This window comes from Perognathus longimembris, chromosome 22, assembly GCF_023159225.1.
Source record: "Perognathus longimembris pacificus isolate PPM17 chromosome 22, ASM2315922v1, whole genome shotgun sequence".
In the NCBI taxonomy this organism is placed as follows: Eukaryota; Metazoa; Chordata; class Mammalia; order Rodentia; family Heteromyidae; genus Perognathus; species Perognathus longimembris.
The window spans coordinates 15,499,762-15,520,942 of record NC_063182.1 but is presented as its reverse complement, the minus strand read 5'-3'; positions in this window follow the sequence as shown (position 1 = coordinate 15,520,942).

The following is a 21,181-nucleotide window of genomic DNA, read 5'->3' as shown; positions in this document are numbered from 1 at the left end:
AATATCTTTCAAATAACTTAGTAGGGGGCATGAGATTTATTTGAGTGATAGACTAATTGCTTTTCATTTCTGAGGTTCTGAAGTCACATTTATGCATATAAATATAAGAATAATAAGGGGCTGGGGATATAGCCTAGTGGCAAGAGTGCCTGCCTCGGATACACGAGGCCCTAGGTTCGATTCCCCAGCACCACATATAAAGAAAACGGCCAGAAGTGGCGCTGTGGCTCAAGTGACAGAGTGCTAGCTTTGAGCAAAAAGAAGCCAGGGACAGTGCTTAGGCCCTGAGTCCAAGGCCCAGGACTGGACAAAAAAAAAAAAAAAAAAAAAAAAAAAAAGAATAAGAAGAAGAATTTAAGGTAGAATTATGAGATAGTAATACAATCTCTTCTATTTTCAGTCAGACCTCAGTGGGGAATGGCAATAATCTATGATACTTAGGATCACAGAACAAGGCAATTCTGAGCAGAAAAGTTAAGTCTGAAAAGATATATATATATATAGATAGATAGATATAGATATAGATATAGATATAGATATAGATATATATATATCATCCAATCAGTTCTTTCATGTTTGGTGTGAATTAATTACAAATATGCACAAACATCTTCTGAACAGTTAGCTCCTAACTGTACAACTGTCTACCCTTTCCTCAGTGGTCCTAGCACTAGTAGTGGATAGTTTTCTAGTTACATTGTTTCTGTTGCTATTTTGTGGTAATTCAATGAGTTTAGAATGGAGTGTGTTAGTAGCTGAAGAATGTGGCTTTTGCCCACAGTTGAGAACTCAGAAGTCAGTGGGTAATAGTCACATCCTTCGACTACTCTGTAACCTTTTACACTATAGCTATCTCAGTTTTCTACAGCTTAACCTCAGCTTTTGCTCAAGAAAAGGAGGAAGAAATCTAAATTTTAAATCTTTTTTATGCTCCCAGAATGCCTACAGTCACACTAGCAAACACTTAATGTCAAAGAAATCTTCTCATTGAGATGAATTTTGCTTTATCTATTGTTGTCAAGGTTATGCTGTACATATTAGAGAGTATCTGTTTATTAATAGTTATTATCTTGTGGATGTTCATTTTTATATTCTGAATATATATTTAGTAATACATATGGAAATCATTTTACAGGTGTAATGTTAAAAGTTATGAATATAAATAAGTTGAGAAAGCAGCAAGAGTACACAATATTTGCTTATGCCAGATGGATGGCAGACAACAAATCTGAGGAAAAGCAGTGGAATTTCTATAAACACATCATAGACAATTCTTCCCTGTCCTAATTTTTTATCACCTCTATATGTAACAAAGAATGTAATTAAATACATTTAACAAAGTTGTTGGAATAAGAATTATATAAAAAATGGAAAGGACAAAACTATTCTTATGTTAAAAGTCTTGATTACAACAAAAGCATCCTCCTACTTACAGACTTTATATGAAAAAAGAAACTGCCTATGCAAATATACTCTGAAAATAAATTTATTCATATATCTTCACTTACTTTGGGCTCAGTTCTTTCAAACCTAGGACAATGGCAAAGGGACTCAGGTTAAGGAGTGCTTTTACTCTCTTTGCTAAGAACATAATTAAAAATACAAACAGAGGAATGGAATCTAGTTTGTCTTCTCATTTAGAAGAATGTTTTAACTATACTCTTGCAGCTCTAAAGAGAATGTCACATTCCCAACTGTATTCAAAATGATAACTCATTTGTAAATTTAATTTGCTAATTTCGTTGTATGAAACTTTTATACTGAAAAATAAACAAGTTCTCGACTATATGTTAAAACACTTCTCATGGGTTTAGTAGCTCAAGCTCTATTATTTTTCTGATAATCTCATGTATACAGGAAGAGCTTGTTCCTCAAGAAAGCACTGTGACGATTTTAAGGGTTGAGTGTATTTTACAATAAATGTTTTTACTGGTAGCAATGTAGCTCACTGATCATGTTGTCCACATTTGAATTAAGTTAATATCCATTAAGTCCTCTAACACTGCACTTGGAGAAGAAATTACAGTATTTATAAGCATTTAACTTATGGTAATGTGATATAAAATTTAGCATAAATTTTCATTAGATTTAGGGTTAATTTCTACATAAAGTAAGAAAGCTGGACAATTCTCTGCTGATCTACTGACAATTTATTCAATCATACCCATTCAAAAAGGGAAAATTGACTTCATAAAAGTACCAGAAATATTATGAATCATATTGTAAATTTGTTATCAAATTATACAATTTGACAATTATACAAATTTGACAATTTATACAAATTGACAATGTGTGTGTGTGTGTGTGTGTGTGTGTGTGTGTGTATCTGGCTGTCTGCCTGCCTGCCTGCTTTTCTATCTGTATATCTGTGCTATGTCTGTGTCTCTATCTTTGTCTCTGTATGTGTGATGTTTCAGCTCAGGATCTTCTACTTTCCTGGCTGGTCCCTGCAACTTGAGATATACTTCCAGTCCTCAAGATCGCATAGCTATTTATTTTCAGATATAGATGACAAACATATTTAAAAGCTTGATAAAGTTTCTGACTTTTTAGACAAAATGTTTTCAGTCTTTGAGTCCATGAAAATGTTCAGTAGATATTGTCATTTGTAATGTGAACATTTATGTTATTCTAAGTCAGAAATATGATTTAATGTTCTCTTAAGGAATTGGCAGCTTTAGTCATCAAGGCCAATGGTACATATTTTAAATAAACTCTGTTGCTACATTATTAGGTTAGTAGGTCAGATGCATAAATGCTTTTTGATTAGGATATTTTTGACTTACAGAGCTTTTGTGTGATATCACCTCATTGTACCGAGAAAGTATCTGTGTTGTTATTCAATGTAGTCACAAAATGTACAATATATATTTTGAAACACAGAAACTTGTTCAGTATTCATAGCTGAGATGCTGATGTATTTTTCCTTGAGGAGATATTCTGCAAGGATGCTTTGTTGCCAGAAGAGTTTATACCATCCTGAAATAAATAAACAGTCCATAAACTCTGTAGTAGCAGTCAGCAGTAAACAATCAATCTGTGAAACATTCACTAGACTGGAAAAAACTCCCTTCGATACCAAACAATCTCTTCAAAACTTTTACTCAACTTTTGTATCTAGAAAACTTTCTTTGAAAATGCCTACTTTAAAGAATATGTAATGTGTGACTAGAACTAGTGAGAATGTTTTCAGCAACATTTAGCTTAAGGGGTAATGTAGAAACCTACTGCTGTAGAAAACATGTCAATCAAACTATGACTTGCTCTTCAAGGTGACCTTGTAAATACATGCGAAATTTTGTTGAAATATTTCAGTTTGAGATAATGAGTCACCTCAAATATGGATATATATATGTATGTGGTTAGTGGTATATAAAAACTTAAATATATATATATAACTATTGTTACATATACTTATATATGTATAAGTGTATAATATATATTATTAACATATATAGTTATTATAATGATTGTTATATATGTAATTGCATATGTATGTAAATAGGAATATATATAGAAAATTATACATAATGATGTAGAGAGTTATATATACATTATATCTTTCTTATAATTTTATATATCTATATATACATATAGATTGCAGATACATAGAGTAAATGCAGTCATACTATTCAATATTTATCCTCTGAAAGTAGGAGAATTAATGGGAAGGGTTGGAGAGACACAGGAGAGAATGATGCAAGGAATGACAGAGATCAGGTGCATTGTACTTATAAACTGATTTGTTGAATGATAATCCTTTCATACAACTATTTAAGATAATGGAAATATATTTTTAAAAAACAATAAAATTTTAAAATAAAAGAGATCATAATGAAACATTCCAAATGTATATAAATGAATACATGCACATATATTCTAAATTTACAAGTAAAAATTTAAAAATCATCAAAAAATTAACAGATTTCTTTTCATGACTAGCAATTTATGCATTTATTTTGTGGTCATGTAATCAAATATAAAAGAATTACTTTTTCTTGGATGTTATGGTAAAAATGGAGTATCTTACTATATCACACTTAATCACAGATGATTTTTCTCCCTTGTGTCCTCCAGAATTATTTCTTTATGCAAGAGATTGCATAATGACAAGGGAATTCTTTTGTTGAGAATAATGTTCATTTAGTTTGATTTCACCAGCATATTTACTGATTCAGGAAATGAAATTGTAAGAAGGCAAACACTCTGTCATCTCTTCTTAAACAAAACATAAATGGAAGATTACACAATCTTTCCACACTAAAGAAGAAATTACATGACTACTTGATTTAATTTTTGTCATCCTCATTATAGATGAATTGATTCCTTGCTATGTGAGGCATGCTAAGAGAGCCTTGGAGGTATATTTAACAAGTGAAATGTATCACTTACAAATTTCCTGATTTTATTTTTAGGTATGTGACTACTCACTAGAGACCTGCTTTTCCTTGAGAGAAAAGGAATGTATTTGTAGTGGATTTCATTTATGAATGCATGGAAGAAAAATTCTACCTTTTGCTGTATAAAAATTCTAACAAATGAGATATATTCAACCATTGAGGTTATTAATATGGAAACATTTCTCCAATTATTCCCATAGGATTTTAATGCTTGCAAAGTTACTTCTAAAACGCACAGCTAGTTATTTGACTACTATTAAGCACAATAAAGAAGAATGAAAAAAAAAAGAACAACTTCACTTTCAGTGGTGATAAACACATTCTCTTTTGTAATAACATAATATACATAAAATACATTTTTCTTCCCATTACTTTGAATCAGTTATTTACGTTAATTAATGTTTATGCTGAAATGAACTAAAATGATCAAAACTAGTTATTTACAAGCATAAAAAGGAAAGTTAATAAGTTAATTCTGCTCAGAGACTACATAGTGTAAATAGAAAGCATAAGACAGGTGAATACTGAGTAAAACTTCTGCTGTGAGAATATATACTAAATGTAAGCATTAATTTTTATGTAAAACAACCAGGAGACAAAATTCAGAGTTACTCTAATATGATGAGACCAATAAAGAATCCCTACAATACCAAAGTTTCCTTAGACAAAGGTGAAATATAAGATCACCTTGAAAGGGAAGTGCCCATACTGAGATATTGATGAAATAGATATTTAAAATATAGTATTTCTCCAGGAATGTAAAACCCAATTTACCCAAGAAGATTATTTGTAAAATCATACTGAAAATATTACATTTGAAAAAATAGACAGATATATTTTTCCTGACAAATAGGAAAAGAAGATTCAATATTTCTAATGGATCAATTTCCCCTGAATGATTTATAAAGATCCTACAGAAATTAATAAGCAATATGATATGCAAATTAACGTAATGGTTAAATGCTGTTAATGTGTGTATATATACATATATTTTAAAAGGGAATACGCAGCTTTTCTAATATAGAATTTTAAATAACATTTTGGAGGATTTATACTATATAATTTTATGATTTATTATAAAATATTTAGAAGAATTACAGACCCCATAATACTGAATATTTTGAGTTGATATGTCAATGTGATTAGTACAATATAAAATAATTACTTTTCTTTTCCTTTCATTTTCATTTGTGTTCAAAATGAAACAAAGATTTGCATTTAAGTCCTGAACTTAGACACTATTAAAGAAAAATATAGGGAAAAAACTCCAAGCAATAGGCATAGATAATAACAAGATGATAAAATCTCCAAGCAATAGGCATCGATAATAACAAGATGATAAATTAAGGAATGGAGAAAAAAATTCTACCTGGCAATGCGAGGAACTGAAAAGCCAGTGATAATCAAGGTTTGTGGCTTGAAGGAAATAAATAATTGTGTCTACTGACAATTATATGTAACCTTACATGTAGAAATACTCTCTTAGGGTTTAGGTACACAATTTTTTGTGTCTGACCTTTCCATTATCTTTAATTGTGAGATAGAGGTACAGTGCCTATGCCAGTTGATATAAAATGACTTTTTGGTAATGTAGTGATTCAATAAATATTAGCTTCAACTGTTTCCGAATTAAAAAATAATGCAGTTGTACATGTCTAGATTTCTCAGGAAATTAAAGATATCTTAACTTTTCACTAAATATATAGCCTTAACAAAGCAGATTTACTATGATTCCTTCATTATTTCACAGAAAAAATAGATTTCTACTTTCTTTGAGGTCTTGATTTATTATCATTAGTGTGGTAATATCCTAAAAGCCTCAACTAGTGCTATAAAAATAAAGAAATCCCTGTGCACACTTTTCTTTTGTATATTTGTGCACATCAGAAAGAAGAAACAGATTTTCAAACTTTGTTAAATGACAACATTTTTGTACAAATACTTAAAAATAATAATACAGTTGTTTGCAATATAGATAATAACATGACTTTTTGCTATTATAAATAGGAAATGTTTTATTAATAACTGCCTACATCAAAGTAAATGCTCTTCAAAGCTAACACATATAAGTTTGGAAAAGAAGGAATTGGAACATGGCACAGGAGATAAATTTACTCAAACTGCAATCTGTGTACATGTGCAGAAATATTACAATGAAACTATCTTTGTATCAAAAGTCCAGTAACAGGTTTGTGTGAGAAGAACTTAGCATGTCTGCAACTTAATAACTGAGTTCATCCTCACCCTCTTCACCCCAGAGACAGAAAACAATTGCATTAGCAGCTCCAGTTCTATCTAATTAGAACTTTGAATATCATTTCCATGTTGGTGTTAAAATTCAAACTTCACTGAATTTGGTATCATGTATTATTATGTGCACATACCAGATCCTGCTCAGATTTTTAAGTTGTTATTATAGGTGTACAGATTGGTTATATTTACACAAGTCAGGTAATGAGTACATTTCTTTATGAACAGAGTCATACTTCCTCTTTTCTCCCAAGTTTTCCCAGCAAACCTCCCAGCCCAAGTTGTATAGTTCATTTTCAACGTCGCATCTAGTGAGTATCATTACTGGATTTGTTCACCCTTGGCCACACCATATTTTTCTCATGCTAGAGACTGTACCAAAGGCTTTGAGAATGCTAGATGATAATCTATCAAAATAAAATTCTCAGGCTTTTGTTAAATATTATAAGGTATATGTCTCTTTCCATTTTCCTCAAAATAAAATGAAATAGTAAGCATCATTTAAAAAATTCTACACCTTTAATCCTAGCTATTCAATAGGCTTAAATCCAGAAGATCACAGTTCAAAGTGATTTGGGGCAGAAAATTGGTTTAGACCCCATCTTCAAAGTACCCCACCCAAAAACTATGCTGTAGCTGGGCGACATTGCCTCACACCTGAGATTCTAGCTACTCAGGATGCTGAGATCTGAGGATCACAGTTCTAAAACAGCCGAGGCAAGATAGTCCATGAGACTCTTAATCTATAGTTAACAAATACAAAAAAACAGACGTGGAATTGTGGCTCAAGTGGTAGAGTGCTTCAAGCTCCAGAACCAGCACACACACACACACACACACACACACACACACACACCTATATGAAAGGCATGGCCCAAGTGGTTGAACATGAGATGGGAAAATTAGTCAAATAAACTCAAGGTCCTGAGTCCAATCACCAGTATTTCCAGTGAAAAAGCAACTTATTATTTTTATAAGTCCAACAAATATTTCAAATATTTACTGACTCTATTACAAACTATGTGATATCTTTGCAATAAACATTTTAAAAATAAAAATTTCAGTTTTTTACCTTGAAAAGTCTTATTTTCTTTTATTTATTTATTATTTATATAAAAGTGAATTAGACTAATTCTAAGCTTAACTTAATTGGTTTTATAAGTACTGGCTCAGTGTCTCCTCTGTTATATTGCTAAATAAAAATAAATTTGTACTAATGAGTACTATTTAGAAGGAAATAGCCCTATCTTTTGTAAAGTCAAAAATTGTCGGTCTGGGGATATAGCCTAGTGGCAAGAGTGCCTGCCTCGGATACACGAGGCCCTAGGTTCGATTCCCCAGCACCACATATACAGAAAATGGCCAGAAGCGGCGCTGTGGCTCAAGTGGCGGAGTGCTAGCCTTGAGCGGGAAGAAGCCAGGGACAGTGCTCAGGCCCTGAGTCCAAGGCCCAGGACTGGCCAAAAAAAAAAAAAAAAAAAAAAAAAAAAAAAAAAAAAAAAAAATTGTCAAATATTAGAGAAAAAAATTGTTCACGATGCAAGATGTTAAAGAAATTCATATAGTTATGTATACAAAGTCTAAGTAGAAATACTGCTTTATGTTTTACAAATTTGTGTTTTGGAAATTAGTTCTAAAAGAATAAAGATATTTTAAAACACTATAGATTGGCTTTGCCCTTCTACCTACTTCTCCAGTCATTCTGATAAATACCTTTTCTCCACATTTCCCCATTTCTTCTCTACTTCTCTGTCTTCCCCTTTCTTCCCTTCCTTCTTAGCCATCTTTCTCTTCTTTCTTTTGTTTAATTATTTTAAAATTTTTTAAATTTTTTTGTCTAACTGATGTACAGAGAGGTTACAGTTTCATACATTAGGCATTGGATACATTTCTTGTACTGTTTGTTACTTTGATTTATGCAAACAAGTCAAACCAGTACCAATAGTACTGTGATTCTGGATCAGTAGACATTTCGGTACTCTCACCTGTAAATTGACATTTTTAAATAAAGAGAAGTAAAGTTATATTATTTACATTGTCTTACTAAAAATGTTTGACATATATATATACATATGTATATCATGTATGTATTTATTTACTTGGAAAATTAAAGACCAAGGGTTTTTTCCAACCATAGTTCCTATTTTATTAGTCTTTCAAATTCTGCCTATCACACTGAAAACTAACATTGTTTTATATTTTCTGAATTGAGTGCAGCCACAGTAGTGTAACTCAATATGTAACAAATAGCCCAGCATTCACAACTGTAAGCACATTTTGAAAGAAGTCCTCCAAGTTTCCTTTTAATCGTCTTTATTTTTCCACATTTCCTTAGAATCAAATGGTGTTTTCCCAATTCCATACTTCTTGCACAATTGAGCAATGAACTATGAAGTTGTAACTACATTTCTTCATTTTCTAGTACCCCAATACACACAAGTAAGAAAAAGTCGTTAACTTTTACTCTCCAGAAACATCTGACCTGAGCTACTGTCCACAAAATACTACTGTTATGAAGTCCTGAATTGTAGAAGGCAGACAAGCATGAAACTAGATTTTTCTTCAACTTTCATTTATTATGTTCTAATGGAAGTGTTCAGAGGTAAAAATCATTCTTCTGATAATCTAATTTGTATCTGCACCTCAAAAAATTTAGGTTAGGTTCCAGAGTGAGACTTAAAGGTTCTATTTTACATATCTATCATTTTATTTTACTTTATTTATTTTGTATGCCAGTATGTACTGTGACTTATAAGTAAGATCTTGTACTCTAGCTCAGCCTGCTTTATCACAACTGGTAATGGGTCACTTAGAACATGTTTCAATTCTTGCTGATTTTTATGAAATGCTTTTTCCAGTTACAGACTCTTTAAGCATTACTTACCATTAACTTTATCTAATTACTAATTTTCCTGAATGCTATTTGTACTAGGCTGTTGTACTGATATCCCATTTTAGGTGCAGGATTAAATCTGTTCTAGATGTGGTTCAATTTTCAATTAGTTACTTGCACTAATTAGACAGGAGTCTTGATTTATTCCTAATGGCTGTGCTTTCACCTGTTTCTCTTCCCCTCACACTAAACTCCATGCAAAGAAAATAACCCATTTTACTTCATCCTTTTGTTTAAATTTCCTTGATTAAGAGGTAGCATGGATAGAACTGTAAAATGTCTCTATATTTCTAGTGAGTAGTTCTATAATTAGTCCTAGAAGATAAAACTCAATTCTAAGTGAATTCAACTGGCAATTTTCAGGAGCTTCCTTTTAAAAACAACATCTTGACTTTTCTCTCAAGCTTTTGTTTTATCCTCAAAGGAACTACAAAATTATTTATGCACATTGCTTTTAAAAGCTTGAAATTGACCTACGGAATTAAGTACATTGTCTAACCTTGTTTTCATGTGCATTTTGCCAAAGAAGGGGAAGCAAACATATTTTTCCAGTGGTAGGATCCTTTTTTCCGTTTCAGAAATCAATTTTAAACAACTATCAGGAAACTAATATATGATAATAACAAAAACTCACGTTAGCAGAGTACTCACATCTATAGCTGCAGCTATTCTGGTGGCAAGATACTGAAGATCTGTTCAAGGACAGCTCAGAAGCACTGACCCCCCCCCCAAAAAAAAAAAAAAAACAAAAAGCCCAAAACAAACAAACAAAGAAAACTTCTCTAAAATACCCAGGAAACAAAAAAGCCAGTTGAGAGACATGGCTCAAGTAGTTGAAAGCGAGTCAACCAAGTGTGCACAAGAAGTTCAATTTTGATATTGTGTATGTAACAGAAAATAAGCCCTTTTGCTGGTTGTTGTCTTGAATTTATGGGTCAAGGAACTGTCCCTGTGTCAATTTGTGATCAAGCCTAGTGCTCCACCACTTGAGCCATAGCGCCAGTGTCAATTTTTGAGTGGTTAATTGGAGGTAAGAGTCACATAGGGAAATTTCTGCTCCATCTGGCTTCCAACCGTGATCCTCAGAATTCTGTCTCCTGAGTAGCTGGGATTAAAGGCTTGAGCCACTGGTGCCTGGCACAAGTTCTCTTTTTAAAGCATTGATTGTTACACAGCCATGATTCTTCACTAAAGTTAATGTTATAGGAATCCCAGGAAAACCAGGTATCTGGAGACTGACACTCTGAGGTTATGATATAATCTCTATACCATTGTCTGAATCCCAGAAACAAAAATAGGACCCATGAGAGTTACTTGTATGTCTGTTAGAATTATTTCCAACAATACCACTCATCTGCATAAGAATGTTCCCTCAAAATATTTCAGTAACCTAATTCCTCTCTAAAGAATATGTATTTCCTCCATAAAATGTATTTCTAACCAAAGGAAGAACATGGGCCCTATTTGCCCTTCTTCAGTACATCCACTCTTTTATAGAATGTAATATGGCTATTGTAATTAAATCATGCTGAAATTGTTTTCTTAGAATACATTTTAAAGACCTCTACCTTTTGTAGGATGGGATATTTTCCCCCTAATCTCTCTTTTGACATTTCTTCCCTTTGCAAGCACATCCAGTCATGTCAACTCCTAGTGATCTAGCCAAAATATTTCAAAATCAAATCATAAAAACAAACATGGGAGGGTGTAGACAATAACAGAAAAAAGCGGGGCATGAGGGGGGGGGGTAGCCCTCCAGATATTAATTCCTCATGTTGAATTTGCAGCTACTTTTTCTTTTTCTTTTTCTTTTTTTATGGTTCTGGAGTTTGAACTCAGGGCCTACACGTTGTCCCTGGCCTTTTGTGCTTAAGGCTAGAACTCTAACATGTGAGCCACAGCTCCACTTCCAGCTTTTTCTGTGATTAATTGTAGATAAGCACCTCATAGACTTTGCTGCGCAGGCTGCCATCAGATGGTTATTCTCAGATATCAGCCTCTTGAGGAGATAGGATAAAAGGTGCATGCCACTGGTATTTGGCTCAAAATGCCTCTTTTATCCCTTTTATCCCACTTTCTTCCTCTAAAAGACAATATGATCTAGACACACAAAGAACAATAGCCTCATCTCCCCTACCTGCCAGGATGGAGGATCAGGTTAGTGAGAATATGATGTGAACAGCTGATTGAAAACTAGAACAGCAGGTTAAGAGGAGGATGATTCAGAATCATGAGCTGAAGAAATAAAAGGTTAATTAAGGTAATGAGGTTAGGACTGGAATATTAAATCTGAAAGGAGGAAAGGAGAGGAGAGGAGGAGTGGAGATTTTTGACTTTGTAAAGACCACTTGCACTTGTGATTTTTGGATTAAAATCCGTGTGTGTGTGCACGCACGCGCGCTCGCACACGCATACAGAATTACTTGTATTACTCTATACCCCAAAATATTACTCATAGGCATAAAAATACAACCTTTGCAATAATTCAACAATATGGGCTGGGAATATGGCCTGGTGGCAAGAGAGCTTGCCTCCAACACATGAAGCTCTTGGTTCGATTCCCCAGCACCACATATATGGAAAACGGCCAGAAGGGGCGCTGTGGCTCAGGTGGCAGAGTGCTAGCCTTGAGCGGGAAGAGTCCAGGGACAGAGCTCAGGCCCTGAGTCCAAGGCCCAGGACTGGCCAAAAAAACAACAACAACAATAATAATAATAATAATAATAATAATAATAATAATTCAACAATATGATTTGTCTCTTTTTATCTACATCAATATCATCTATATCTATACCTATGGCTACACATGTCTGTCTTTTATCATCTCACTCAATGAATGTCATCTTGCATCCTTGCTTTGCACAATCCAGGAAATCACTTGTGTAATATACTACTATGTGAATGATGATTCTGACTTTTTATCTCATTTAAAGAATATGAAATAATAATTATCTTCCCTATGCCCCCAAAATATTACATTACTAAATACATGTGATAGAAATGGATAAGTGATGAAAATATATATCAGGTGTTCCTCCACTGAGAATTTTTCAGTTTGATTTAAAAATTCCATCCAGGAAGTAAGAAGCCTTTAAAAATTCTGATTTTTGTGCCCCTAGGGTTTGAACGCAGAGATTTTTTCCTTACTAGGCAAATTTTCTACCCCTTGAGCCACTCTGTGAGTCTTTTGGGGAATGGTCTAATGCTTTGGTCTTGGAACCAACTTGAATAATGATTCTCCTACATATGGTTCCTAGTAACAGAGATAACTGGTGTCCTTTAAAAGAGATAATGAGATTGTTTACAACAATAATATTTCATATTTCAAGAAAATTTCTATCATAGACAGAGCTTGATATGTATTCTCTTTACAATAAAGTTAGCAGAGAACTTGTCAGCATAATTACATATTTACATAAATAATATAAGATGAACACAAATATGATAATATTGTGGCTGTATGTGTGTGTTTGTGTGTGTGAACACATGTGTGTCAGTCCTGGGGCATTAACTCAGAGCCTGGGTGATATCTCTGAGCTTTTCTTTCTTCTCAGTAATAGAATTCTACCACTTCAGCTGTATCTTTACTTCTGGCCTTTTGCTGGTCAACTGGAGATAAGAGTCTCATGTACTTTATTTCCCAGGGTGGCTTTAAACTGTCATCCTCAGATCTTGGCCTCCTGAGTAGCTAGAAATACAGATATGTATGAATCATTGGCATTGAGCAATATTGTTATCTTTAAAAGTAAAATATAATTTATATCTGGTATTATATTGTTTTTGTTTGTATATTCCCATTGTTAATTTTCATATGACTCATTTGTCTTTTTCCTATTACAGTATTGTAATGAGCCCACTGATTAGTCAAAGGAAAGATATATATTTGTGTTAAAGGTCATAAATGACTTTTTAAAAATATGAAGGTAGAACAAGCCTTGATAAGAGGTTTGAGATAGGTAAAGAAGGATTTTTTTAACTTTTTTTAGTTGGAAGAATAACCATATACTTCACTATGTGCAGCAAAGTTTTATATAAAAATCAGCTGAAATATTTTTTTCTTTTTTCTCCTCCCATGTACATTCATTTATTCCATATGCACCCACTGAGCACACATTATACTCGGGGCATCTTTAGCATTCAGAGAGCACACATTATGTTCTAGGCACTGTGTTAAGTATTTGGAATACAGAATAAAATAATGTGCAATTATCTATTGTTTTCTCCAAAAATTGCATTGTAGGTATGACATATGTGTAGCAGGCGTAATATAAACTGGTGTTGTGCATTAAATCCTCCCATTCTCGAGGAGCTCATCTCTAGCACAGCCCATTGTGGAGCAGATGCTGTAAACAAATGATGTAAAGCTAACAGGGAAGGCACTGACAAGTCTTGTGACTTACTGAGCTATTTAAAATGAGCAATGAGCCAAAGCAGGACTCCAACCAGGAAGGAATCAATAATGTATACATTATCATACATACGTTCCCAAGATCAGGGTAATAATCATATGACATTCATTCAGGTTACTAAATAATTTTAAGGAGGTTTTCTCTTTTCCCCATACACTCCAATGTACTGGAATCTTAGTACAACAGAGAGAGTTTAACTTAATTTCATAGCTATATTACTCTAGTGTCTCCATACTTTTTGTTCCAGCATTTATCACCTCATTTAATCCCTGAGAGGAAAAGTGACAAAAGAGAATACACTGTATATTAATGCAGTCATGTACTGGTTTCAGGTTTTGGCCTTCACCAGCTGTGCTATGTCATAAAATTTTTTACAGAATAAATAAGTGAATATCATGTCTTCTTTCTTCTTTTGAACATCCTGAATTGATTACTCATGTTTTTATTCTATTATTAAAATGATTACTTCATATTCTTCTTTTTCTTATTTTTTTCTTTATTGTCAAAGTGAAGTATAGAGGGGTTACAGTTTCATATGTAAGGCAATAAGTACATTTCTTGTTCAAATTTAAAATTATTGCTATTTTACACTTTACTATCTGTGATTTCTTTGATTCACTCTAATATTTCTTTGATATTTCTTTATTTTAGCTCAATAGGTACATGAAATATATTTTTAAATAAGTGTCCTATATTAAAAAATAAATAAAGAGTGCAGATTATTCTTATTTCTCCCTGAGTTTGCCCATTATATTACCAATGAAATAAGCATACTCTGTTAATTCCATCATACCTTAGCATCCATGAAATAGGCATTCTTTTAAAAAAAATTTTTATTGTCAAAGTGTTGTACAGAGGGGTTACTGTTCCATAGGTAAAGCAGTGTGTAACTTTCTAATCCAACTTGTTACCTCCTCCTCCTTCCCCCTTCCTCATTTCCCCTCCCCCGCCCATGAGTTGTACAATTGTTTTACAGCATATAGTTTTTTAAAAATAATTACTTATTTAATGTCAAAGTGATGTACAGAGGGGTTACAGTTTCATACATAAGGCAATGGGTACATTTCTTGTACAATTTGTTATCTCCTCCCTCATTTCCCCCCTCCCTGTTCCCTTTTTTCCTCTCCCCCAATGAGTTGTTCAGTTGGTTTACACCAAATAGTTTTGAAAGTATTCCTTTTGGAGTCATTTGTCTTTTTATCCTTTGTCTCTCGATTTTGATATTCCCTTTCCCTTGCCTACTTCTAATACCAGTATATACAGTATCCAGGGTACTCAGATGAGATACAGTGATAGCATGGGGGCAACCACAGGCAGGGGATACAAGAGGATCAACAGACAAAGTTACGGTTTCACATGGCATGTTGAAAATAATTACAACAACACTCATTTCCATAACATGGAGTTCATTTCTCTTAACATCATCTTATGTGCTCATAAGAGCATAGCTATTGGGTTATTGCAATCCTCTGCTGTGACTAGCCTAAACGTATACTAATTATTCCCTATGAGGGAGACCATTGAGTCCATATTTATTTGGGTCTGGCTCACTTCACTTAGTATAATTTTTTTCCAAGTCCTTCCATTTCCTTATGAATGGGGCAATTTCATTCTTTTTGATAGTGGCATAAAATTCCATTGTGTATATGTGAAGAGGAGAAAGATGGCGCCGAGACAATAGGGAGGCACCCCGACTCGCACCAACTGAATAGCGAGCTGGGAACTCCAACACCCAACACTCCACCAAGAACCCAGCAAAACCAGCATCCAGAAGCAGTGGAGAAACGCAGGAAAACAAAAAGGAGCAAAAAAGAAGAACCGAAAACCTACACGGAGCCGGAGATTAATCGGGGCACCCTCCCCCCACCAGCCGGCCCTGGCCCAAACAGGGTCAGGCTGGGAAAGGGAAACCCGGCGATCGGCAGACAGGTTGCCAGGAGCGCAGAATCCATATAGCGGGAGACCCCACGGACACAAAGCAGGGTGCGGACCAAGACACACCCAGCAGCGACGAGAAGTTCGGGTCCACACCGGATTCGGACAAGGGAACCCAGCGCGGCAGAAAGAGGGAACGGGGGAGCCACCACGACACTTCGCCAACCCCTGAAGGGCCAACGGCGGTGCGGGACACGCACACAAAGCAGCAAAAGTGAGTCCCCCATAATCCCTTCCCCCAACGGGAGACCCAAGCCCGACAAAGACGATATATCTCCCTCCCTCCCCCTCCCCACTCCCGTGGGAACAAAGATTCCCCAAATCAGGCGGGAAGCTCCCAGCAGGCACTGGGAAGCCAGTCTAGCAGGGGAAGGGCGGAACAGCCCCAAGCCCCCAAAGGTTCCTGAACTGGCAGAACCGGCCCCGTCCCCTTCCCAACAGGGGCCAGGGACGGCCGGCAGGGCAAGCCCCACCCGAGGCGCCTAGACCTTGCGGACTCTTACAACTAAAATCACAGGCGCTGGTGGGCAATACCAGCCCAGCAGGGTCACCTGAGCCTGATCTCGTTCCCCCTCCTCGAAGCGGAGGCGAGGTCTGAGGGTGCCAAGCCACACCCGGACAGTCGATCCCACTGGGCCCCACACATACTGCTTCCCCCCCCCCAACGGACTCGCGGGAGGGCGCAAGCACAACCCAACAACCCAGGGCTCGCTCTGGGAGGCAGACCCCACTTAAGTGCCTGTTGTAGGGGACTCACAGTGCACAGGAGGGCGGGGCCCCGGCGAAAGCGCCCGCTCTGATAGGCGTGCCCTGCACTGGTGGGCGGGGCCACAGCGACAGCACCTGCTGACGCAGACACGCCTACACAGAAGGGAGGGAAGAACTACACAGACTTCCAGATGCGCAAATCACAAAGAAACATAACTCAGTTCATCAAAGGACAAGCCAACTCGCCAGCTCCAAAAAGCAGCACGACTGGAGAGGAGATGGAGAATAAAAAAGCAAATGAGGACATGTTAACAGGAATGATCGAAACCGTCAGAAATGAAATCAGAAAACAATTCCAGGAGTTTAGAGCGGAAATCTGGAAGGACACCCAGGAAGCCAAGAAAGAAATGGAAGCAAAACTGGATACAATGCAAGCCTCGTTTAAAGAAATGGAAGCAAAAATGGATACAATGCAAGCCGCCTTTAAAGAAAATCTCCACACCCTGAGAATTGAAATGCATGAAAAAATAGATTTAAAATACAACTCTTTAAAGGAAGAAATTTCCACGATCAGAGCTGATATGACAACCATGAATAGCTCTCTGACATCCATAAACTCCGCAATTGAAACCATAACACAAAGAGTGGACCATATGGAATCCAGAATCTCTCGCCTGGACGATGAAGCAGCTGACAACAACCAGAAAATGACCACACTCCAAGAAAAGGTGAAGCTTCAGGGAAGATTACTCCAGGAACTAATGGACAAAGACAAGAGATATAATCTGCGTATAATTGGAATAGAAGAAGGAGCCGAATATCAGAGCAGAGGGCTTAATCATGTTCTCAATAAAGTTATTGCAGAAAACTTCCCCAATCTCACAGGGGACCCCATCCAGGTAACCGAAGCCTATAGGACACCTGGCAGGCCAGACCCCAGGAAAACCACCCCAAGGCACATAATATTCAAGACTACAGACCTCAAGATTAAAGAGCAAATTCTGAATTCAGCCAAAGCGAAGAAGGAAACTTTTTTCAATGGGAAGAGGATTCGAATAACATCCGACTTATCCACACAAACTTACCAAGCTCGAAGTGAGTGGAAGAACACCATCCAAGTACTTCAGAATAACAATTTACAACCTCGGATCAAATATCCAGCGAAACTGGAGTTCACATTCGAAGGGAGAACCAGATCTTTCCACACCAAAGAGGAGCTAAAGGAGTATGTGAATAAAAAACCAGCCCTACAGCGAATATTAAGAGGGGAAGCCCACCCAACAGAGATCGTAAAAGACACACAGACAGATTCAGAAAGAAACTTCAATAGCCAAAGTCCAGCAGAAACACAAGCTCACTAAAGACAAGAAGAAAAAAAAAAAACAACAGGAAAAAACAGCCCAACAAGAAAATGGAAGGAGAAAAAACACCCTTATCCTTGATCTCTTTAAATATAAATGGCTTAAACTCCCCGATCAAGAGGAGCAGACTGGCAGAATGGATCCGCAAGCAAAAAGTTGACATCTGTTGTCTACAAGAGACCCACCTTACAGCAAGGGACAAAAACAGGCTTCGAATGAAAGGATGGAGCAAGATCTACCAAGCAAATGCACCCACCAAAACGGCAGGTGTAGCCATCCTGATCTCAGACAAGCTGGATTTCTCTTTAAAGTCCACTCAAAAAGACAAAGAAGGACACTACATATTGATACAAGGAAAAATCCAGAATCAAGACATCACGGTGATAAATGTATACTCACCGAACAAAAGAGGCCCGACATATGTCAAGCAAATTCTCACAGAATTACAGAGCAAGATAGATGCAAACACAATCATAGTGGGTGACTTTAATACTCCTCTCTCTCCAAGAGACAGATCCAACACCCAGAGGATTAGTAAGGGAGCTGAGGACCTAAATAACACCATTGCCCAAATGGATCTAACAGACCTATATAGAACCTTCCACCCTACAGAGACCCAATACACCTTCTTTTCAGCAGCCCATGGATCATATTCCAAAATAGACCACGTCATAGCCCACACAAAGAACCTCAGCAAATACAAAAGAATTGACATCATCCCATGTATTATATCTGATCACAGTGGATTAAAGGTAACCCTCAACAACAAAGGATACCACAGAGCCTATACACACTCTTGGAGGCTAAACCCCACGCTGCTATCCAACACTTGGGCCACAGATCAAATTAAAGATGAAATCAACGAATTCATAAGCCACAATGACAAAGAAAACACATCACAAAGAAACCTATGGGACACAGCTAAGGCAGTACTGAGGGGCAAGATCATTGCACTCAGTACCCACATTAAAAGAATGGAAGCAGAGCAGGTGAATACCCTCACGATGAAACTAAAACAACTGGAGAAACAAGAAATGACAGAATCTAAAACGACTAGGAGGGGAGAGATTACAAAGATTAAAGAAGAGATAAATCTGATTGAAAATAGAAAGACCATCCAACAAATAAATAAGACTAAAAGCTGGTTCTTTGAGAAAATAAACAAAATTGACAGACCCCTTGCAAGACTCACAAAAAAAAAAAGAGAAGAGACTCATATACGTAAAATCAGGGACTCCACAGGAAAAATTACAACAAATACACACGATATTCAAACAATCATAAGGAGCTATTTCCAAAACCTCTACTCAACAAAAAACAATAATTTTACAGAAATGGATCAATTCTTAGAGAAGTACAAACTGCCCAAACTGAACCAAGAAGAAATAAATCAACTAAATAAACCAATAACTTACGGTGAGATACAGGAGGTAATCAAGAACCTCCCTACTAAGAAAAGCCCAGGCCCAGATGGATTCACCAATGAATTCTACAAAACCTTTAGTGAGGAGCTAATTCCAATACTCCTCAAACTCTTCCGCGAAATAGAAACGGAGGGAAAAATCCCGAACTCATTCTACGAAGCTAATATCATACTCATCCCCAAACCAGGCAAAGATCCAACAAAAAAAGAGAACTACAGACCAATATCACTAATGAACACAGATGCAAAGCTCCTCAATAAAATATTAGCTAACAGGATCCAGAAAGTGATCAAGAATATCATACATCATGACCAAGTAGGCTTCATCCCTCAGTCACAAGGATGGTTCAACATCCGTAAATCAATCAATGTAATTCACCACATAAACAGAACTAAAATCAAGAATCACATTGTTATCTCAGTCGATGCCCAAAAAGCCTTTGACAAAATACAACATCCATACCTATTAAAAGCTTTGGAGAGAACAGGAATAGATGGAACATTCCTCAAAACAATAAAAGCCATATACAACAGACCAACTGCTAATATCATATTAAATGGAGAGAAACTTAAATCATTCCCCCTAAACACAGGAACAAGACAAGGATGCCCACTCTCCCCACTTCTGTTCAACATAGTACTGGAATCCCTAGCCATAGCAATAAGGCAAGAGGGAGGACATCAAAGGGATCCACATCGGCAAGGAAGAAATCAAGTTATCCCTATTCGCAGACGACATGATCTTATATCTCAAGGACCCAAAAAACTCAGTACCCAAACTCCTACATCTAATAAACCAATTTGGCAAAGTAGCAGGATACAAAATCAATCCACAAAAGTCAGCAGCTTTTCTGTACACCAGCAATAGACAAACAGAAAAGGAAATTATGGAAACGATTCCATTTACAGTAGCCAAAAAAAGAATAAAGTACCTAGGGATCAACTTAACCAAGGACGTGACGGACCTATTCAATGAAAACTACAAAAATCTAATAAGGGAAATCAAAGAAGACACAAGGAGATGGAAAGACCTCCCATGCTCATGGGTAGGCAGAATCAATATAGTGAAAATGGCCATACTGCCCAAATTGTTATACAAATTCAATGCAATACCTATCAAAATCCCAGCCACATTCTTCACTGAAATAGAGAAACCAATCCATAAGTTCATATGGAACAGCAAAAAACCTAGAATAGCCAAAGCAATTCTAGGCAAAAAACATAGTGCAGGAGGTATCACCATACCAGACTTCAAGCTCTACTACAAGGCCATCATAACAAAAACAGCATGGTATTGGTATAAAAACAGATCGGAAGACCAGTGGATTAGAATTGAAGACCCAGAAATAAAACCGCACTCTTACAGCCAACTGATATTCGACAAAGGAGCTAAAGACATACAATGGAATAAACATAGCCTCTTCAACTACTGGTGCTGGGAGAACTGGGCAGCCATATGCAGAAAACTCAAAGTAGACCCAAGCCTATCACCATGCACCAAGATCAACTCAAAATGGATCAAGGACCTCAACATCAGACCTGAATCCTTGAAACTACTGAAGGACAGAGTAGGAAAGACACTAGAACTTATAGGCACAGGAAGGAACTTCCTGAATAGAGTCCCAGGCGCACAACAAATAGGGGAAAGACTCAACAAATGGGACTACTACAAATTAAAAAGTTTCTGCACAGCTAAGGTCATAGCCACCAAAATAGAAAGACAGCCAACGATATGGGAAAGGATATTTACCAGCACAGCAACAGACAAAGGCCTGATATCTGTCATCTACAGAGAACTCAAA